Below are 24,203 nucleotides of genomic sequence, written 5' to 3'. Positions count from 1 at the left end.
TAGGGACAAAAACTTGAAATAAAACTACTAAATATTTCAACTTAAAAACTGTAGATAAAACCAAAATGATCTCACAATCTTCAAGCTCCTTTCTCTTGTGTAAGAATCATAAGATTTACTTCAGATAAATTGATGGAAATATTATGCACATCCATCAGAGTTTATTGACATATCTAGGACAATCTTTAAAAATGCAAAGCAAACCTCTTAACCATATGGTAATGCCACAGAATTTTTACATTGGCTTTTACATTTAATTAAGACTTTCAATATTATTAGCAACATTTTAATCTTGCTTAGATATCACTGCAAAGACATTGATTTCAAAGGTGGGGTCTTTGATCATGCACACATTCAGGAGACCGATGTTTCAACTATAAAAAAGTAGATCTAATAAACTTTAATATTAAAGTTCAAGAGAACAACAGTGGATTTCTGGAAACTAATGTGTTTCTATGAAATCATTATATGACTTCTAAAGGCAAATATTTTAGAATCCCCTTAAACAATATTTCATATCCACATCAATTCCTAAATCACTATTTTAATCCTTTCCTCCAGAAGGTCATTCCTTATCAGATGTCAGCTCCTTCCCATGTATTCTAGAAAGAGGTTAAATACATCTGGTAATACATTTGGAAATAAGAAGAAAATAAATGACTACATAGGATGTGGTTCCTGTAGCCCCTAAAATGTACACAGATATAATATTCTTCCCCTATTCTCAAGGGCCTGAAATTCAACAATTTGCCATTTCTGGATTGGTATTTAATTAAGCAAATATTCTTGGAAAGAACAATACTTTAAGCTGTAAAATTCTAAAGCCACAAAAAAAAAAAACCCATTATTTTTCCTGACAAATTCTGCTAGTACCAGCCTAGTAGTTATCTGAGATACAGATAAAACGTGACCACTAACAAAGGCTGTTTACTCAAAGCCTGGCCATGTCTCATATAACTGGTTGTAGTTATGACAATTTCTATTTTATAGCTTCCACATATACTTTGATGAGAGATTGGCACTGTCATAATAAAATGTGAAACAGCAGGGAAATATTATAAGCCAAAGAGGTAGCCTATTTTAACAACTTACTGTCAGGAAAATTTTCCTCACATCAAAACTCAGTCTCTCCATCAGCATCTATAAGTACATTGAAGGACAGTCTCAGTTGTTCTAGGGTTTGGCTGATTTTCTCTTTTTCTTATGGTCAGGACTTTATATTTTCACAGTGCTTTTCAACCACATTTACTAGTTTTTCCTCACAAATATGCCCAAAGTTTAATACTTTTTTCCACTCTTTTACAGATCCTGATATTGAAGCACAGAGATATTAAGAGGCATGTTCAAGGTTACACAGCACATTAAAAACCCAGCAGGGGATGGGCTACAGAGCACCTGAGTTTCCAGACTGCTGCTCAGCCAACTGATCCGTGGGGACTCTCACTGCACAATGAGTTATGCAAGAGAAAGAAACTTAAACTAGAAAATAAAATAATGAAAAAAAAATGCAGTTTCTTTTTCCATAGATATAAATACCCCATGATGTAATGCTTGCCATCAAGCTTTTAGGTAAATTTACAGACTGAGAAATCTACTCCTATCCGTCCTCATATTTCCTCACCCATTTACATCAGGATATAAAACATTAGGAAGCAGTTTCTTTATCTGATGGCTGAAATGAGCATGTTCTGTTGCCTCATCTCAAAGGGCCATAAACATGGAAATTTCCAGAGGAATGTCTGAGCTGCTCTGCTCAACTTCTCCTTCCCAGCACCGTCTTTCCCAATCGGCCCTTATGATAGAACTTGGGGAAAGAGGGAAAACATTAAAGACTTGGAATTGGAGTGTTGAAGATTAGAGCAATGAATTTGGAGATCAAAAGCTCTTGAACTTGCAACTAAACACTAATTTGGAATGGAAGTATACAGTCACTGGGGTATGAAGTATGATGAGGTAGTGAAATAGCAAAGATCTCAGTAACTCTCACATAAAGATGTATTGATACTTAAGAAATATAGTCTGAGAGGCTTCAGAAGTCCAACGATCCCTCAGTCAATAAGCATTCCTTGAATGCCCTTAATGTGTCAAGATATGAGCTAGGTGATAGAAAAAGCCATGAAAAAGTACTATTCAGGAGAAATTACATAATTCTGTCTAGAATTATAGAATGGCACTCCAGTGTCCAGAGTAACAGAAGAAATTATATTTCTTTTTTTTTAAGATTTTTTATTTATTTATTTGACAGAGAGAGACACAGCGCGAGAGGGAACACAAGCAGGGGGAGTGGGAGAGGGAGAAGCAGGCTTCCCGCCGAGCAGGGAGCCCGATGTGGGGCTCGATCCCAGGACCCTGGGATCATGACCTGAGCCGAAGGCAGACGCTTAACGACTGAGCCACCCAGGCGCCCCCAGAAGAAATTATATTTCAAGATGAGACTTGAAAGATGAGTAAAAGCCAGATTGAAGAAGCCGGGAAGAAAAGCTTTCAAGCATGGGAAGCAGTACATACAAAAGACACCAAAGCAGGAAAGAGCATGAGACACTGGAGGAACTGAAAAAGTCAATAAAGCTGCAGAAGGAGACAAAGAGACATAGGTGAAGTTTGAGAGGTAGGCAGGGAATAGATCATACCAGGATTTGTCGGTAAAGGTAAATATTTTTCCCCACTTTATTCTAAATGCCACGAGAAGCCATAGAACGTTTTTAAGAGGGAAATAATATGATTGCATTTGCATTTTGAAAAGATCATTCAGGCTTCTGCATGTATTTACCTGTTATCCATTTTTCCCAGGTCCACTTGAAGATTTTTTAGCTCTTATTATACACAAATTCTCTCTCATGAAGAAGATGCGACTGTTGGAAGAGTCAAGTAATTGAATGATGTCAATTGCCTTGAGTTTCCATAAGTTACTATAAATTTAATCTCCAACTGAAATAAGCCAACTGGTATGCTTGTGAAACTCAAAATTATGTATCATTAGCTAAGCTGAATGAAAATAACTTAGACATGGAAGTAACAGATAGCCCATTTTAAAATGGTGTCTTTTTTCTTTCTTTCTTTTTTTAATGTAAACTCTATTCCTAATGTGGGGCTTGAACTCACAACCCTGAACGAGATGAAGAATTGCATGTTCTATCAAATGAGCCAGCAGGGCACCAGTATAAAGAGGAAAATTTATTTGAATATGTATTTTTGAAACACGGTTAAACAAAATCGAAAGTCTAGCAAAAGTACAGAAAAAAAAAAAAAAAGACCCACTCTGAAACAGTTAAAAGGCTACACTCATAAGAGGAAATTAAAATCTACATAATAAACCAGAGATAAAATTCAGAAATATGAAGCATAATTAGTATGCAATTGATAGTCAAACCCATTAAAACACTAAAACTAATAAGATGCTGCCTTAAATAATTTGTCATCAAAATTACACATTATTTTATACCATTCCTTCTTAGTTACAACACAGTAATCACTTACAACCTACTAATCACATACTAAGTAGCATTGAATTTTAAATACAAGTAACTAATAACTCATCTGAACCAGCACATGTGACAGGTTTTTGTTGTTTTGTTTTAATTTTTAGTTTCACTTAATTTTTCAACCTTTTAAATTAATACCAAATTTCTCAAGCCTAACAACCATGTTGCCAAAGAACCTCCTTTAGTCAGGGAAAGGAGGCCTTCTACTTAACAGGGCAGCCTTAATCTGCTAAATCTAATTTAAGAAAAAAATCTATTTATTAATCTCTATTCCACTCAGTGATAGAAGCATAGTTCCAATCAATCTAGGCCTCCTCCTAACTATACCCAGGGTTGCGTTAGGTTTAAGGGTATTACATTCTTTTTTCTTTTCTTTTTTTAAGGCTTTTATTTATTTGACAGAGAGAGAGAGCACAAGCAGGGGGAGTGGCAGGCAGAGAGAGAAGCAGGCTCCCCGCTGAGCAGGCAGCCCGGTGCGGGGCTCGATCCCAGGACCCTGGGATCATGACCTGACCTGAAGGTGGACGCTTAACCGACTGAGCCACCCAGGCACCCCTAAGGGGATTACATTCTGCCAGGGGTGGCGTAGAACCATCTACATAGCTCTATCAGGTGTACAAACATCACTACCTATAGAGAACATTAAACCACCCCTGTTCCCAATTACATGGTCTCTTCAGAAACCCCTTTTCACTCATTACTAATATAAGCTGGCCAGAGACAAATGAGTTCATTCTGTTATTTGGAAACTTCACTGGAGTGCATGAACTACTTTGCTCCCTATCTGTTTCTCCCTGACTAGACATACCTCACAGCCACTTCCCCTCTGTCCTGATGCTACCTGAACTTTGTACAGAAAGGGAAGGGCAGGTCATCTATGCCCTCAAATTGCCCTGAAACCTCAGTGCTCTACCCAAGCCCATTCCTGGCAAGCAATGGCTCTGAAAGCTTCTTGTTTGGGATCCACCCTATCTTTGTATCTACCCATTCACTTAATCTTTTGTGATACACATTATTTCTCTTCCAATTCTATTTTTCTTCTTGGAGTGTAGGATATAAAAATGAACCATGGGGCACCTGGGGGGCTCAGTCTGTTAAGCATCAGACTCTTGATTTTTGGCTCAGGTCATGATCTCAGGGTCCTGAGATGGAGCCCTGCGTTGGTCTCCATGCTCAGCATGGAGTCTGCGTGAGATTCTCTCTCTTCCTCTGCCTCTGCCCCTCCCCCTGCTTTCTATCTCTCTCTCTCAAAATAAATACATAACATCTTAAAAAAAGAACCATAATTATTGGCTCTTAATGTGAACTGGCAATTTGAATATCAGAACTCAAGAAGTAATGTGCTTTGTTTTCTTTACTTTCTGTGATCTCATCCCTTCTTGAAGCAAAAACACTAAATGCTTAGCTGTCTGAATGAAAAAGTTTCATTAGGACAAAGAAATTTAAAAGAATAGATAGCAATTCAAAAATCATATACCGTCACATCATTATTCTCCTCATCATTCCATATGGGTTTTATGTTTCTCCCATTCAGAAACAAAATTTATTACCTATTCAAATTGATTAGTCCTTTTATTTTCTTTTTGGTGTCTAGCTCTGGAGTTTTTCATGAGATCAAAAATTTGGTTTACAGAAAATAGTGTGAAGTAAGATGGGGAATACTAAACTATGTCTTCCTTTTAGTCCTTAAATATTAAGGAATAAGATGCACAACACACACAATAAAGGCCATACTAAGTAGACAGTGAATGTGAAGGTATTTGTGAATTATAATGTCTTATATAAATATTATATTATAATCTGAACTCCTAGAAGGAAGTCATCCTCAATCATCTAAAAGGCAATATCATCAGCTGAGAAGGGATAGAAAACATTTACCAGTTTGGAGAAAATGAAAAAAAAAAAAAATATATATATATATAAAACACTACCTATTTGTTCCCATCATCAACAATGACTTCAAAATTGTTCTAAATATCTACTTCTGCAATTTAATGTATAAGAAAATGTTCTATTTTTCTCAGTATTCAGCATGTAATAAAATCTATATGCTGTTTTTCTTTAGCTAGTGTTTCTCTCCCAATTCTCTCATAAAATATGTGGGTCCAGGTTTTGTTTATCCTTTGTATCGACATTGTTATCCTGTGCACCAGCCATGTGGAATGTCATTCTAATTGTACTTTTCTAACATTTGAGGAAGTACATGGTAACGATAGGGGAGCTGAAGCCCAGAGCCCTGAGCAAGTAGGGGTTTTCTCCTACATCTCCAACACCTTATCTGAACTGAGGACCTGACTCCTCCCTTGCTACTTTAGGCTTGAGCCATTCTTGATTATACTGATAAAGTACAAAGCATTGGAAGCAGACACAGCAGGCCTTTGATGCCAACCCTATCCCTGCAAATCAAAACAAAAGAATAGCTTTATAAGTTCAATGTATCCTTAGCTTTCCATGGGTATCATTTATCTACCAATCAGTTGCTAATCCTCAATAAATGCAGGGAAACTGGGATGGCCTTAGCATAAATTCGCCTCTTTCACAAGACATAACTAGTAAAACCCATCAGGCAACTGTGGTTTTTGAAGTGGAAGTAGTCAAATTACATTGAAATACAAGAAAATGGCAACATATTTTTGATGAGATATATTTCATCAGCTTGATAAAAAGATTAATAGTATTATGAATCTAAGCTACATAAAATCTATCCATATTATGTAAGACTACATTTAAATTTCATCCCAACTCTTTGCTCTATATATTTTTTAGATTACCATATTTTTCATAGTTTTTATTTAAAAAATGAAAACTCAACTTTCTTCTTCTTCTTCTTTTTCTCCTTCTTCTTCTTTCTTTTTAGGATATAAGACATCAAAACCTAACCCAAAGCTGTTATTGTTATGGAAGACCAGCAAACCCATCCTGCAACAAGGGATCTGACCCTCAAGGATTGTGTTAAACCACCTGACTGAGTAGAGGATATTCTGTAAGCATCAAAATATGAGATTCTTTTGAAAGGTTATAAGGTATAAATAATAATAATCCTTTTCAGAAACACTAGAATTACGTTGGGACGACTTCCAGCTTTGGAAAAGATCGTTACAATGCAGTGTTGTGATACGACATAAGTCAGTATTTCTCATTGTATTTAAAACTTAATTTCATTTTTCATCATTAGAAATCAACAGTTCTTTCTGGAGAAAATTATGCTATTTGACACTCTTTTTCCCCCTCACCTTACGGCATACACCCACATGTGTAGGGTTACTTAAACAAATGTTTACACCAAAATGTGCAAAGAGTTAGCTTGTGATGAAAACAGTGAAAATACATTTTCAAGATATTTTAAAATTCCAGGCTAGCCTCAATTTATTCAGTAAAATACCAAAAACAGAAAAACTTTAAATCTTTCCGTTTGCCCATTCTTATTCACACATGGGGAAAAAGACAAATGCTACTCTCAACCTAATACATATGCGACGTTTGTTTCCTGATGCTAATGGTCAGTCATAACCAGGCACTTGGTTATGTTACTTAATGTGCTACATGTCTGGCAATGCTGTTGTGTTGTCAATGAGCTTTAGGACTGACAGTAATTTTCTTTTCAGGATTAGTCCTATGATGCTTTCCTATAGGAATAGGTTCTATCACAGCAGCAAATTCAAATCTAATTTAACAGACTCAAGAATTCTCCTCAGTTTTATCTTGGGCATTCTGTATTCCTTTCCCTACACCTAGTGGCTATATAACAATTCAATTACCAAAGTTCTTCATCCAGAAAGTGCAGTTGATTTCTGGTAATTCTTATTCTGTTTGATTTCTTTTTTTCTCCTAGTTTAACACATCCCAGTTGGTGTTGACTGAGTTAAAAATCTTGAAATAAGCCTGGCACTGTGTCGCTATGTAGGTTAAGAAATGAAAAAAAAAATTAATAAAATACACACTAGAAATGGAAAATAAGATTAGTGGTGACATTTCTTGTCATGAGGGCATTTTTCGTCTATGTGCACAAAATAAAACAAGCCCAATGCAGCTGAAGAAAAGAGGAATGAGAGAGATGATATAAACTGAGAGATGAAAAGGCAGAGAGTGAGCGTAAAGATGCATGTTGAGAGCACAAAGAGTCAGCTGGTAAGAAAAAGCAGTTCCAAGAACCTCAGAAGGTAAAACCCCAATTAACAGATCAAGTGGGTAAGAATCAAGTTTCCAAATAAAAGAGCAACAGCATAAGAAACTTCAAAAAAGATTGAAAGTACAGTAAGGTGATAAAAGTATTCAAGTCTTTGGGATTATTAGGAATTTTAGGGAATTACAAAATGAGAACACTGTAAAGGAAAAGTCCTTACATATTCTTTCACAAAAGAAAATCACCTATTACAATCTGTCTGCACAGACATTAGAATTAGATTCTTGTTCTTCAAGAATAAGGTATGTCTTCTGGTCAGATGTAGGTTCATTTTTCCTCCACTTCTCTAAATAATCTTTCTCTGATAAAATATGCAAATATATATAAATATATACTTATACACAAATATAAACAGTGGAGCTGAAAATGCAAAGAGTCATTGAAAAAAGACTTAATATTGGGACTTCATGAAACATTAATAATCTGAAATAAGCTGGTAATTAAATTTGAAAATAAATTCCCATTTTATAGGCATATTAGTTATATCTATAAATAATAAATTAATTAGCAATCAGCAATTATCTGATTAAATTATCCAATACAAAAATAAATTTAAGTGAATCAGAAAGATATCTATTTGGGGAGGAGGACTGAGCAAACTCCCTTTGTGTCCATATTGATTAAATGAATCAGACAGTGAGTGTCTGTTTAATATTTGACAAGTGCCCGAAGACCCTCTTAAAGATGCCCTTTGGGAATCTGCAAGTTAGGTAAGAGAAATACATATAATTAACATTTTTGGAACTTGTCTACCCTCTTTTGTACACTTGTGCTCCTTAAAGAGTCTTGATAGACTTCTTTAGAAAGAGCACTGTAGATTTAGATATATAATCATAAGATATAACACCTAATAACTATTCAGCCCTTATTATGAGAAAGGTGCCTTGAATGTCCATATTTTGCAGATGCTGGAAGAAAGGGCTGGGAACTTACCTCACTCTTCTATCTCCTTTATGTTTAGATTTTGACTAGATTACATAAAGTACTTCTACATATCAATAAGAAAAAAAACTTGACAGAAAAATGGTCAAAAAAAAAAAAGGGATAGACAATTCCTAGGAAAAATATTGGAAAAGCTGATCTACACTCTCAACAGTCAACGAGATGGAAATTGAGGTAATAATGTAATAATTAGTAGAAAATAATTATAATTGATTTTATCTGGTTTGGCACTGGTAGAGACGAATGATCGCTTATATGTTGTTAATAGAGAAAGGTACTGTAGCAAGATGTGTCAAACTCAAAAGTGAGAATGATGGTGAACCATTAATTCTTTTCCTAGGAACATATCTGTTAGAAATATTATGTATACAGACATATCACAAAAGAAGTTCACTGGAGCACAGTTTGTTAATAGCAAAAATATGAATAAATTGCTCAATAATGAGGGAATTCTAAATAAAATTATATCATATTGTTACTATGGAAAACTCTGAAGTAATTAAAAAGAACAAGATAAGTCATATGAAAAGAACTCTAAGACATTTTAAATGAAAGAAAAAAATCAAGTAGTAGTAAATAGATAAGGAAATTGCATTGTTACATTGTAGAAGGAACTAGAATTTGTTGCTGAAAGCTTAAAAGTAGCCTTGCCTGTTTTAATTCTATATACTTCAGGGTTTCAGAATAATTTATCAAGTGTTTCTGTATTACTCATATAATTAAAAAGTAATACAAATATAAAATACTTTATGGGTCCTATATTTCTCTCAAAGAGCTATGGGATTCAATTATACATCAAAAATTGTTTGAATTCTTATAACCTATTTTGTATATATGTTTAAAAATTGTTTGATAAAATTAAAAATTCTCCAAAAATATAATAAACTCCACTATATAGGAAAGAACAGCACATTTAGAACCATAAAACTTTGCACTTACTTTTCATATAAACCTTTATAAAAATCCCTTAAAATCTGAACTGTTTTCCCTATTCAAAATCATGTCTTTCCTGCTTGACTTCTCATCTCCATAATCATATCTACCCTAACTCAAATTTCAGAGCTACTGCCAAATACAAAGTAATTCTACAAAATTCACTTTGCAAACAGCACAGCATTCAGTACACTGATTGGGCAGATGTACATATTTAAGTTAAGCTGAGACTATTGGGGAAAAATACGTAACAACCAATGATTTTTTGTTTTTAATGTAACTCACTATGCAGAACTATACTAGAATTCAAAAATAAAACTCAAGATTCAGCTACTTAATCTTTTATGTCTAAAAATATTAACATCAAAAAATTGTTATAAACTGAAAAAAAGTTATTGGAATTGTTTCAGAAGTCAATATTGAAGTTTCACTGCCTGCCTATAGTCAAAAAGGTTTTGTAAGACTGAAAGAAGAACATTCAAAAGTTTCTACTCTTGAAAGATACAGGGTTGGTTAGCAGCTTGATGTAATTCTTGTATGAATGTTCAGCGACAAGGTAACTATAATAAGCAGAAACTGTATTTTTGTGTTATTTTAGAGAAAAATCTATTAAAATCATTCCCAAAACTGAATAAATGTTTCAACTTTAAATTGCTTAGGTTAAAAATCGTATGTCAAATAATTAAGATAGATGACAGAGATATGATAGATGCATACATGCAATCAAACAAATACATTATAAAGACGGAAGTTCATAATTACATTAAATTAAACAAAACATAAATCATTTGTTTCTCTAACATTTACCCAGTATTTTTTACAGAAAATAACTTGACTAATAAGCAAGTTCATGGCTTTAAAGTTAATGTGCACAAATAGTTCTGATGGTGGAATATGAAATGTTTACTTTAGAAAGTGACAGCTCACAAAAGAAAAGGAAAAGAGAAAGGGAAGACACAGTAAGAAAATGATTTAGAGTGAAGGTTATAGCAGCTGTACAAATAAAGAAAATGGTGCAATCAACAGTTCACATCCTTCTGATGGATCATTGAAAAAGCTCTGTGTAAATAGTTTTGACGTTCAAGCTCCTGTAGGAAAATAATACAGTAAAAAAATGCAAGCGAGAAGCCATAAAGTATGAAGAATCTCACAGTCACTTTGCCTCCAGTAGATATAGGCCACTGATCAGCTGATTTATATATTAAAAATATAACTCTCAGGATTAATGATTTTTAAAAATGACAAAGAATTGCAACCTTTGGTAGAAAGCTTAGTAAAGGTTGTATGGACAATATGTTCTCTCAGATCATGGGTACTATGCAAATGACAACACGATGGCCCAGACTTTAGCCTCAATGCTAAATCAAGTTTCCAAATGGAGAAATTTCTCTCACCTTAAGATTTTTTAATAAAATAAAGTAACAAAAGTTAATGGCCTGCCAGATGTTCACCACGGGGAGTTTGCTTCACGGAAATTGAAGAAGGAACTTAATTTTGAATTTATGGGAACATTGCCCCATTTTTCCTTGTTTGTCCCATGTTGCTTTTCAGCTTTGTTGACCAATGCCAGAAGCACCACAATGGGGCTCTTTCAGTGCTATTCATCTCTGCATTAGAACAAGATGTGTTTAACTTTCCCTTTATTTTTTTTTTCCTCACCAAGGTACAGCTAGAAGTAGTAATATTATTATCCTGAAACTGACAATTGCTCTGGCAATTTGTGATCAGCTCAACAGAAAGTGAATCAAATGAATCAATGAAAATATCTTAAAGCACAGTCACCTATTCAAGCCACAGCATTCTCTGAAACAAGGCACTTTATTTTTCAGCTTCTAGATTGAGAGCATTGTATGTGCATTGTTCACTTCTTAAGCATTTTTGAAAAGGAAATGAAATTGAAACATTGTACTTGGGTGGTCTCCAAGAGTATATAAAGATAATAGTGGAGGAATCAACTTTTTCAAAGTAGTCTTAGTTAAGGAGTTAGGGACCTATGTGTGGTTGCCTTTGGAGGGGGTTTGAAGCAAGAAGGAGAAAGGGAAAGGAAAAGAGGGGAGTTGAGAATGAAAGAAGAATAAAACCAATCAGCTATTCTTCCAATTATAGAACCATATTTATTAATTATTTAAGGAGTGTGCTTAACATCTATCTATATGTAGAATTCTGCACAAATGCTATATTCAGTCCGTACTCTTTTCTTCAGTGGCTCCCAATCTTTGAAGTACAAATAGAAATCCCTTAAGAACTCATTACAGTTATGGACTTCCAGACCCCACCTGTAGAGAACTTACATTTTGGAAGGTATCTCAGGAGACTTCTTAAGATGGTGCATGACCTAATACTTGCAAAACACTGCTTTAGATTCTTACAACAAGAAAAATAATAAAATCTATGATAATTTTACCTAACAAATAAGTGTGAGTGCTTTCTTTTTCCTGATATCAACAAAAATTAAACTAAAATTTTAAAAAATGAATATTGTAATAAGTATATTATTAATTCAAAGAGAAAATAGAAGCTTAATCAGTATTGGTTGAATGTACAAGTCAACGAAAAAATGTGCCCACAGATTTAACCAATATGTGTTCTCTGGATATTTAAATTTTCTAACGTGGAATACGAACCCTACTTAAAACTGATCGGCTTTCTTCACAATGTACAATTTAAAATGAGTTGCTGTGTTACCTTAAACCAAAGTAAGCAAAAGAAATGCATTAGCAGACAGTACATACAAAGTTGCTTATATTCTCTCCATTGGAAGATATTAGTCTAATGCATTCACCCTTGTTCATTGGTGGTGAAAGCACAAAATGCTCAGTATCCATCACTGAAATAAGATGGAGTGAAAAATACATGATTCACCTGATTTTTTTTCCCTTTTAAGGGCAGTTTTAACAAAACTTCAATCATTTATATAATATCTTCATAATTCTGGCCAAATCCTTATAAGACATGTCATGTATCATGAGAAAAGAATACAGATATTTGCTACTGACACTACCTATTTGATTTCACACTAATTCCAGTTATCTCATGAAATCTCTGGTTTATTTCACTAGCTGTTATTTTACTACCCCACACTTAAATTAAAAATCTCAGCTATTAAAGTTAAAAAGTGTTTGTTTTTCTCCTACCTAAAATTAGCTCATGTCCTAGCAGTGGTTAATTCCCTGCGTTTTGAGAACCCACACTCAAAGAGTCCCGGTCTGAGAAGGACACAGCTCCTCAGATAATCTCACACCCACCTATGAATGAAGGACAACTCCAAATCTTTCCACATATAAGAAATCCTCAAAATGTTCAAAATACTTTAACCTTAAAGAGCCAAGCATTCATTAACTCTGATCTTTGACAAGGAGAATATGTTAACTGGTGATTTTAAACAACTTTGTTTACACACACACACACACACACACACACACACACTTCCAAAATTAAGCCTGTGTTGAAGGAGAGAAACCCAGACAATCCCCAGGATCACTCTCCATACTTTATCAAGTTGATAAAATATTTTGGTTTTCAGTCAAGATGGAAATATACAAATAAAATTTGTAATGAACAATATTTGAATTTTAGGTTTAGATATGATTTTACACAAACCTATCCCCACTTAGTGTATACTGGGAGATCCATATCCACTCCCAGAACGAGTACTCAGGAAGCCACACTTTCCTTGTAGTAACAAAGGCAACCAGATTATTAAATCACAATGACAATGTAGAGATGTATGGGGTAGTGAAGGAAAAAACACAAAGTTGACACAGCAATGAACAGAAAAACAACTGTCCAACTTATGAGGTGCCCTAGGAAGGTGTTTAAAATTCACAATATCAAACAGGTATCTTCTCTTACGAGCACCATATAATGCTAATAGCAGGTGCGAATTAATACAAGCAACATAGGTGAACCACCAATCATGTGACAGGGTGTACTAAGTATTTTACACTCAATATCTTATTTCATCTTTGTAACCACATAGTATAGTAATACTCCTATTTTACAGACAATGAAGCTAACATTTACAGAAATTAAATAAATACCAAGGCCTCCCAGCTAGTTAATAATGGAATCAGAACACAAACAAATTTGTCTGATCCTAATACTTGGAAGTCTTGGCCACGAAGCTCACATCACTTTGTGAGCAAGTCCTCCAGAAACATGGGCAGAGTATAAAGCTGCCTATTCCAAACCTTACATCCTTTTGAAATTTTGAGTTTATCACTTAAATTCCTGTGAATGCTGCCTACACACAAAAACAACAGTAAATGTTTATTTTACTGCTAAAGCTTTATTTTACTGCTAGAACCTCTCCCCAAAAATTAGAGTAACATTTTCATACTTTCCATAAAGATAGTGACATTTATCCTCTGGCTTTTTGTACCACCATGATACCTCTACAGTTTGAGAATGAAAACACATATTGTTAAAGAAAATAAAGTTTTAAAGACAAGAAATTTAAAAAGAGGAAAATAAAAGTGGAATATATTTAAAATCACAAATGAAATTAGTAAAATGCCTTACTAACTGTGGTTTTACCAATCATGTTTTTGTTTTTCTGCAGAATAATTACATATGAATAAAATTTATATTTTTTTATTTTTTTAAAGATTTTATTTATTTATTTGATAGAGAGAGACACAGTGAGAGAGGGAACACAAGCTGGGGGAGTGGGAGAGGAGAAGCAGCCTTCCCATCGAGCAGGGAGCCTGATGCGGGGCTCGATCCCAGGACCCTGGGATCACGACCCGAGCCAAAGGCAGACGCTTAATGACTGAGACACCCAGGCACCCCTATGAATAAAATTTTTAAATGGCACACATATATTTCCACAAAGAATAGTCCCAATCCCTTTAAGCAAAAGAGTCTACTGGAATTATTACTTTACCAGTTTTCTGAACCATTTAAATGAGTCTAGGGGATGCTTCAAGTATAAGGCATCTATTTAAAACCCGTATGCTTTAATATGTGGAGAGAAGAGTAGAAATACATGTCCTTCAGGATCTTGGCAATTTGTGAACATGTGAAGCAGTTAAATAAGCACTCGGCTGAAACTTGCTAAAAATGCAAAGGAGAATGTAAGTGTGAGATACATTAACTTTCGAGTCAGTAAGGGGTGGTTTGAACTCTTTAAAATGAAATGCACATTGCATAATATAAAAATTCTAAAAGAATCTGCCCTAGCACATTACACCACTTCAGCAATATTTCCTGAACAACTAACAGTGATCTCAGAGAAAAGTTACCTGTGTGTGTGTGTGTGTGTGTGTGTGTGTGTTTAGTGTTGGTTTCAGTGAGATAGATAAATTTACAAAAGATTTCTAACTCAATGATCTGGTCTATTTTGGAAGTGGATTTTTACTAAAATTTTTATTTACTGAAGTTAAATTTTTAAAAATACATTAAATGAAATTTCTCTGCATTCTCTTGGTGTAGTCAACTATAGTTTTCCCACATGCTATACTTCTCAGTAATGTCATACCTATGGTTGGCAATGCATGACTGTGCAAAAAATAAATGGCAGGATGACACAGCATGCTTAGTAGATGTGGAACATGGATTTGGGCCCAAGATTTTTAGAATGTAATCGATTACATGACTCACAGCATCTAAGAGATAATAATAAACCATTGAAAGTCAGGACATTCTTTCTGAAACTTCCATACTTGGTTTCTCATCCAGTCTCAAAGTATCTGGAGTCATCACTGACATGTCCCTACTGCAGGTCACATATTTAATAATCAAGTCCTGTAGTCCACTGTCATGGATCTTTCAAATCAATTTCTTCCTTTCTATTCTCATTGCCACCACCATATTTCAGACTTGCATTACCACAATCTGTTCTGTCACAATACAGGCTTCATGCTAATCAATCCTGAAAATGCCATCAGGTTAATCTTCATAAAACACAGTTCTGGACATGCCACTCACCTGCTCAAATATTTTCAACAGCTCCCCAATGGCTAGAGAATAAAGTCTATATTTCTTAGCTTAGAATTCAAAGTGTCCCCTATATTATAATTACGGGTGGATGTTTGGTTTCTTCTTAGGTGGTAGGACCACTTTTTACTTTTGTGCCTATTAAGTAACAGGCACAGAAATTTACATCTAGAAGCATGTATTCATTCTTATAGATTCTATCACAGCTCACATATCTACCTTTCTCAACTCTATCTAGTATTCAATTATCATAGGATTAAGCATTCTTATTTTTTAATTTCCTCTGGGCTATAATATTTACTGTTTCAGAAATTTTTCTACCATAGCTTTTCAGAATTAAGTATCAGAGGCAGTTTCTCAAAAGTCGCCATCACTCTTTATTCTATATTGTTGATATGAGACAAAGAAGAAACAATATTAAATTACTTACCTGTGGAGCATAAAGCTGTTGGAGTCAGAGATTGACCCTAATCTTTAGTCTTCCTCATCTTTCCATCTTTACTTCCTTCTCCAATTTCTCAGTAAACTTGTATCAACCCAACAAATGTGTTTGCTAATTTCTGAATGCCCTGCCACAGAGAAATTAGGTAAAAGAAAAAAAGGGTCAAGTGATATTTTTAAAGGCCATATTTGTCTGAACTAATTATTTTATTTTGCTGTGAGTTAGACTCTATGGCTGTATAAACAGTCCACTTATTCAGGAGTAGTTTATCAACACTGCCTCTCTCCACCCAGAGAATGATTACAGGTGAATCTCCACATGGCTAATTTAGTTGGGAGCTCACTTATCAGACCACTTCTGTTCAATTCAGAACTAAAAATACTTTGGGGGCCCCATAAATGTTAAATAGCACAAAGAATAATAATAACTAACCTCTTCTTAGTACATGTGTTCCTGAGTACACACACTTAAAATTTTCCCAATTATAATTCAAGAACATTTCAGTTCCCTTTATTCAGGACCATTATTCAGGCTCTTCTGGAAATGTTTTATTCAGGTTGCACATCTCTCCTCCGCAGTCTCTGATTTAGAATTCAGCTCTCTGATAATGAGTCTGAAAGAGAAAAACACCATTTTCTTAAATAATGCTATAGGCATACATTGTCTTAATCTGGAAAAAAATGAAACCCTAAAATATTTTTGTAAACTGTTAAAGTGCCTGAGCTTTGAAAACCGAGGGGAAAAAAGCAAATTACAATACAATTCAACTGTATTTTTTAAATATCCATGATCACATCTGCAACATTACAACATAATCATATGAGTAACATGAAAAAAAATGGTCTGAAAGCAGTTTAGTGGTGTTCTCCAGGCAAATGGGCAACCTGACTAGACATGCATTGTGGGTATAAGCAAAAATAGAAAATATCTTTGTTTTTTGTGATGGTGACGGTTGCTATTATTGTTGTTGCTGTTGATAATAAAGAAAAAGGCCCTATATCAATAGGACATCTGTGCTCAACCCTCTCCCTGGGCTGTAGTTTATTCTCCTGTTCATACCTGAGGACAGTTGGGGCAGCCTCTTAAGCACTGTAATGAGATCTGAGCAAAAACCCTTTCAAAATAAATCAGCACAGCTCATCCCCAGCTCAGAGAGTTGGGGCAACTCATAGTGAGACTTCCCTGTTTTTCACTGTGGAACAGGCTGCTTTGCTTCGGCTCTTTCATAAACTCAAGTCTAACACATACCTACTTGGCCATTCTTGGGAAAAACAGAAATAAAAATAGCCAGTCCTGGAGCATCTGAGTACTCTAAGTTCAGAGTGCTTTGAGGGTCCAGCCGAGGCAACAGGGACCTCACAGCTGAATGACTGCTTGCTAATGGCAGAGTGGAAGGACTCGATGGCCACAGAAGCAAGGTCAGACAAGTGTCTCGGTGAGGAAATGTGCCTACCCCACAATGACTTGCCCAGGAAAACAAGGATGCATTTAAAACCACCTTCTTTTTAAATGACCACCATGACAAGAGCTGTTAAGTGTTAAACAGGTGTGTGCTATCCGTGATTGCAATTTGGATCTCCCAACTTAGTGGTGTCAGTAGAACTAATGACTGAGACAGATAAAGTGGCATACTTCCTGCATGGATTAAGATTCTGTATGAAAGCCAAAATAAAGTGCTGCACACCTGCCACATTTGAGAAAACATAGTCATAATTCCTAAGATGCTTATCTAAACTTTCTGGTCTTAAATTCTCAGATGGATCAGCTCTGAAAGATTTCAGATATTTGGAAGTTAGAGAAAATCACAAAAACTTCTGCGGGCATATATCAGTCCAAATCTCTTACTCAGGAGAGCTTCAAAATCACATTTGCTCTGATTCCTGCATGTGTGATCTGATAAGATCAGTGACATATATTAATTGCCGTAAAATGACAGAAAACAATGACCCAGAATGAATAAAACAATGGTTTAAAAATATCCCTCATTCCAACGCTCTATACTTGAATTAGTTAAATTTAAGAATATATACATAAACTCTTATTTTGTAAGCGAAATAAAAACTTGCCAAATATTTTGAACTTTCCCTTTAGAACTTTAAGCTACCTTATAAACATTATCTTTTTTCCTTTTTTTTCTTCTATAGGAGTAAGACTGTATTCGAACTTTTTTCTGACATCTCAGCTCAGTAATTCAAAAAAATCATCTGCTCTACTCAAGGTGTTTTGCTCTGCATTATACGGTGTAAAGTGATAAATAAGACATTAGTCCATATCATCAAAAAACGTATTCTATAGTGAAAATTACATGTTTAGAAAACAGAAATATAATATGTAAAGAGTTAAATGCCACAAGAGCGATACAAAATAGAGGAATGAAAATAATTTAAATTAAAAATTATGTGTTCAAAAATTGAAGATTTTATTATTAAGACATCTTGGACAAATAAAAGAATTTTAACAGAAATAAAAGGTAAGGTCTTTTCAGAAAAAGAAAATATTTGAAGCAATGTTAAAATAGACATAATAGAATGAAGTTATCTTTGTAGATAAGTTAGGGGCTCAGGTTGCCTGAAACAAAGGGTACACGAAGAGAAAGTAGTTGATTAAAATGCAAAGGACAATGGGAGTAAGATCACAGAAGCCTTTAGCAATATTAATCAGTATGAAATGTGTTCCATAAACTGTGGAGAATTATTCACATGAATTTTTCACTAATTCATTTTATTATTTTATTTGGCAAGTAACACGTAACAATATGACATTAGAAAAAATAATATTACATGATATCTCACCACAGCTAACCTTTCAATGTACACCATTTTAAAACACTTAGAAACATGAGACTATACTGAACATAATGTTAAATTACCTGCTTTTTAAATGATATATGTACATATATAATATAAAATAAAAGTCCTTGCATAACACACTTTTCCTATCTTTCTTTTAAATAACTGCATAAAAGGGGTACCCGGGTGGCTCAGTCATTAAGCATCTGCCTTTGGTTCAGGTCATGGTCCCAGGGTCCTGGGATCAAGCCCCGCATCAGGCTCCCTGCTCAGCGGAGAGCCTGCTTCTCCCTCTCCCACTCCCCCTGCTTGTGTTCCCTCTCTCACTGTGTCTCTCTCTGTCAACTAAATAAACAAAATTTTAAAAATAAATAAATAAATAACTGCATAAAAGTTTATTTCTTGAATGTATCCTAATTTATATAACCATTTCTATATTTTTACACATTAAATTGCTTTTTTAAAAAAGATTTTATTTATTGATTTATTTATTTAGAGAGAGAGAACACGTGTACAGGGGTAGGGACAGAGGAAGAGGGACAGAGAATCTCAAGCAGACTCCCCACTGAGCACGGAGCCTGACATGGGGCTTGATCTCATGACCCCAAGATCATGACCTGAGTCAAAATTAAGAGTCAGATGCTTAAAACTGACTGAGCCACACAGCCACCCCACATTAAATTGCTTTTTATCATTATTACAAACAAGTACAACAAAAATAAGTACTTATTAAGTACCTACCATGTGTCAGACACTGTTCTAGATAATTTTCATAGAACAGAATAAAATAGACTAATTCTGGGCTCCCATGGAACTTAACATTTTGGATATAAAATAATATCTTTGTACATGCATCTTTATCATTGATTTACTTTTATCTTTACAATAAATTCTGTATGCAAACTTTCAATGCCAATAGAATTGAATGTTCTTAAGGGTATCAATGCATACCCCACAAGCTGTGTATAAGAGTATATTTCTGCCCATACCTCCGATAACATATGGCATTACCAAACTATTTGTCCTTTGTCAAAAAGGATGTAAATTACATATCATTTTTTATAATGTATCTTTTTTTTTTCTTTTTAAAGACTTTATGCATTTTGGAGAGAGAGAGAGTGTGCAAGCAAGTGGGGGGAGGGGCAAGGGGGGGGGTCCGAAGCAGACTCCACATGCTCAGCATGGAGTCCAACACAGGGCTCAATCCCACCACCTTGAGATCGTGACCTAAGCCGAAACCAAGAGTCTGTCGCTTAACCAACTAAACCACCCAGGCACCCCTATAATGCATCTTTTCATGTTGCTACTGATTTTCAACATTTTCATTTCACTGGTTATTCTTTTGCATGTATGAAATGCCTATTTAACACTTTAGCATAAAGATTTTCATTTTTTTCCATTTTTATTTCCTATTTATTTGTGAAATTTCATTATAAATTAAGAAAATTCTTTGTTAGGGGCATCTGGGTGGCTCAGTCGGTTAAGCATCTGCCTTTGGCTGAGGTCATGATCCCAGGGTCCTGGGATCGAGCCCCACGTCATGCTCTCTGCTCGGCAGGAGCCTGCTTCTCCCTCCCCCTGCTTGTACTCTCTCTCTCTCTGTCAAATAAATAAATAAAATCTTTTTAAAAAAGAAAATTCTTTGTTAGATATATATTTTTCAAACACTTCCCCAACCTGACTTATATATGAGAGAAAAATATCTATTTTAATTTTTTGTGGTGAATTTTACTAGAGAGGTTTATGATGATTTTGGCTTCTGGTGTTAGGTTTTTAGATGACTTACTAATGTCAGTAGTTATACAATTTACCTGTATTTTCCTCAAGCACTACAAAACACTTTTTACATTTAAGTCATCAACTTTATATTGTGTGATATAGGAGTCAAATTTGCTTTTTTAAGAGGTGAGCCTCCTATCTCTATACCATTAATTGACTGATCCATCATGATCCTCAAAGATTTGTTCTCAAATAGCAAGTTCCTCTCTATAAAAGCATTCCGTCTCTAAGATATACGGTGCAAAAATTTTAAAAATAGCTCAGTAAAACCATTTTTCCCTTATGCTTCCCCAACACTTAAGTAAATCCTGTCCAGGATTAAGACAGTACCTGCCAATTCCTTATTGATATAAAAGAGAATTCTGAACCTTCTGAAGCCCCTTCCTAATTTTTCCCTAAAAGCTGATGATTCCGAAAGCCACTATTTGCTTTTTTAAAATCTCTAAACATTTTACTTTCTAATATCCATGTATTATTTCATTTTTTAGTATGAATACAGGGCCCAAATCTTTTAATGAATTCTAACTATAAAAAGGGACAGTAGCTGCTTACAGATAAGATTTCTGTCTGTAGTTTAAGATTCATGCTATTTGGGTAAACCCTAGGACCTAACAAGCACCTCCACATACCTCTTAAACAGGGGGCTAGTACAGCTAAGTTCTGATCTTGAAGGAGCCATTAACATTAATGGAAAGTAAAAGAATTCCCAAGTGAGAAATGAAACTATTAAAACTAGAATGGGAAAATGGAGGCACAGGTAATTGCTTAGCCATTTTCTTCTTTCCTTGTAACATCCAAATGATAAGGTCTTTTTCTTTTTCCCTCCCCAAGGTTTAGGTGTAAAGACTTTCAAGTTGTATTTAAAATGTAGCTGGTTTAGGAAGAGCTCAAACTTCTGTGCTTAAATTACTGAATCTTGTTCAGAAGCCGTATTGCTGCAGAGGAATGTATGAGTTACCTGGGAACTCTTCAAACTAAATATACCCTCCCCCACACACACACCTCCTATAATGATGTTCCTATGCCTCCCATTTTCCTTTAAAACCACTGCAAAGTAAGCTATAGCTTTTAATGGAAGTGGATCAAATTTCCAGGATGCGTTGAGAATCATTTCTTTATTACCCATAAGAGATTGAGAAACACCTTTACATTAACTAAGAGTTTATCATGCAATCATTCAATAAATATTTGTTTGAACAACTACTACCCGCTTAATGCCTACCCTATAGGAATACAACAGTGTGAAGAAGAGGCATAGGATTAAATAAGCCAGCAAGTTCAGCATGGAGAGACTCACCACAGGTATAAAACAGAGCATTACGGGACTATGCAGAAAGAATATCAATTCCATCTTGGCCAGTCAGGGAAAGATGTCCAGTGGAATTGGTAACTATGTTGCAAAATAAATGATGAAATAAGTTAGGCAAAAAGTAGGAGAAGAAAGTCCCTGATAGAGGCAACAGCTTATAATAATGTCCAGAAGTGAGAGATTTTATCATGTCTGGAGAAACTAAAAAAAAAAAAAAAAAAAAAAATCCAGAATGACCAGAGTGTAAAAGTCAAGTCAAAGAAAGGAAAGACACACAGAGATAAAAAGATGATGCTAAGGAAGCAAATAGCGTGATCATGAAGCACCCACTAAACCACATAAATTTGTTTGAATTCTACCAAAAGAGCACAGAAGAGCAAAGTGATTCTTTTAAGCAGAAGAGCAACCTAAGTTTTTCCTTTGGAAAGAAAATTCTGACTGCTATATGCAAAACATATGAGAGGAGGGCAAATCTGGAGCCATGGAAATAAGTTAATATGCAAAGGTGTCTTGTGTTCACTTCTGAGTAAGAGTCCAAATAAGTATTAAACCACCAGAACTCTCTGGCTAACCAGTGATTACTCTGTGAATTATCTAGTTAAAACACAGTGTCTTAATTGTTACACTTAATAATCGCACTGTTTATATAATTTAAGTTGTTTACCATCTGAGGTTTAACATTCAGAGAATTGATTAAATTGGGTAACTCCTCTCTTGGATGGAAGCAATAACCTTCAATGGAATGCTAACTACCTCTGAGAATTATGTTTAACTCAGACTTTCTTTACCATAGGCAGAAGTAATTGATTTTAGGCTGGGTGAACTGGTTCTTAATACATATGCCCACAGGGAGAATGTCATTTTAATAAGATGCTTCTACAAGCCACATCCTACTTAAAACAGAAGGTTTTCCTTTTGCTTTCATAAGCAAAAACTGAAGAAGTCCTGGTTGCCCTTAAGTTCATAGTAAAAAACCGTGAAGTAATGTAACACTGAGTTGGCAGTCTGCAAAGTAACTCTTTGCCAATTCACCTATCTATGTTTTGTTTTGTTTGTAGCTGAAGCTTTTCTAGGAAAATACATCTATATTGAACATTCTTGAAAACCACTAATTAGTATACCTAAATCTGCTTGCATTGGCTCTGTAGTAGTTGTTCTCCTGATTTCCCAATCTATTCTTTTGTTCTGCTACCACCATGCCGCAACTAAAATAAAAGTAGTCAAATAGAAATTGGGTGGGGAGGGGTTAAAAATAAATAAATGAAATAAATAAATAAACAAACAAACAACTGCATCTCAAGAGATCAAGGCAAAAAATGGAGAGTCTTCAAAAAATAAGAAATCACTGATTCATTGAAGCAGTCAGATTTTGATGTTGATTTACAGACGTGACCCAATGGAGTATAAGCACTAAGGGTTGTTCAAGACTATTAACTGAGTTGTAGGGAAAATTGTTTTTATATATCCACTTCAATTCATGTGTATATATCATCTGTTAAGATTTTTAATTCGGGGCGCCTGGGTGGCTCAGTTGGTTAAGCGACTGCCTTCAGCTCAGGTCATGATCCTGGAGTCCCAGGATCGAGTCCCACATCGGGCTCCCTGCTCGGCAGGGAGTATGCTTCTCCCTCTGACCCTCCTCCCTCTCATTCTCTCTGTCTCAAATAAATAAATAAAATCTTTAAAAAAAATTTAATTCTGGTAAATGTTTTCCAGCTCGTTGAATACATTAATGTCATATATGTTATATATGACATTAAATTTATTTATGAATACATCCATGTTCATTTATTTAGACCTAAATTGTTCTTACATCTAGTTTACCAAAATCCCACATATAGCCTACTATTAGGCATTTACACAAAATTAAACATTTGTTTTTAAAAAACAGTTGCTTTAAACTTTTCAAGTTACAGTTGTATCACAGTCTTTTAACAATAATTTTCCCAAACTTTAATTTATCGCAAACTGCTGGTGATAATCTGGCTTATTTTTACAAATTTTTACAAATATTTTATTGGTTGTGCATTTGTTCTCAAGTCAGTTGGAAAAACAGAGCTAGCACACAAACACCAAGGATATTAAGGTGCTGGGCTACAGGGACTTGGCTGCCAGCCCCAAGGACAAAACTATCCTGGACATGAATGACCTGACCTCATCATGATCTACAAGCGCCACTGTCCCTATTCCCTCCTGGAATACATGGAACTGCTCAGAAGCCAAGATCTCGCTGTCATCCAAATCTGTATTTCCCCGCCATCCCCAGAGGTGCAGGGCAGAGAGCCAGACCCCTGGAGCCATCTCCAAGACTTCAGCCCCAAGAATCACTGGGACCCGCCCCACCCCACCCCAAAACACCCTGGCCCATTTCTATCATCATCCTACTCAGACTCCAATACGTATAAGG

At 35.1% G+C, this 24,203-nt stretch overlaps 1 long non-coding RNA gene across 1 annotated transcript in view; it reads right to left on the bottom strand.

Annotated features, from left to right (window-relative positions):
* LOC118017064 overlaps positions 1–24,203 on the bottom strand; it is a 204,937-nt gene that overhangs the window by 74,013 nt on the left and 106,721 nt on the right. The window contains exons 4-5 of the long non-coding RNA XR_004681046.1: positions 16,352–16,532; positions 15,908–16,046 (exon numbers count right to left, since the gene is read on the bottom strand). This is a non-coding gene — a long non-coding RNA (uncharacterized LOC118017064). The remainder of the gene's footprint in view (positions 1–15,907; positions 16,047–16,351; positions 16,533–24,203) is intronic.

This window comes from Mirounga leonina, unplaced genomic scaffold (genome assembly GCF_011800145.1).
Source record: "Mirounga leonina isolate KUSES-001 unplaced genomic scaffold, KU_Mleo_1.0 Mir_168, whole genome shotgun sequence".
Classification (NCBI taxonomy): domain Eukaryota; kingdom Metazoa; phylum Chordata; class Mammalia; order Carnivora; family Phocidae; genus Mirounga; species Mirounga leonina.
Note: the sequence above shows the minus strand (reverse complement) of the source record. Positions and strands in the feature narration are given on the sequence as shown.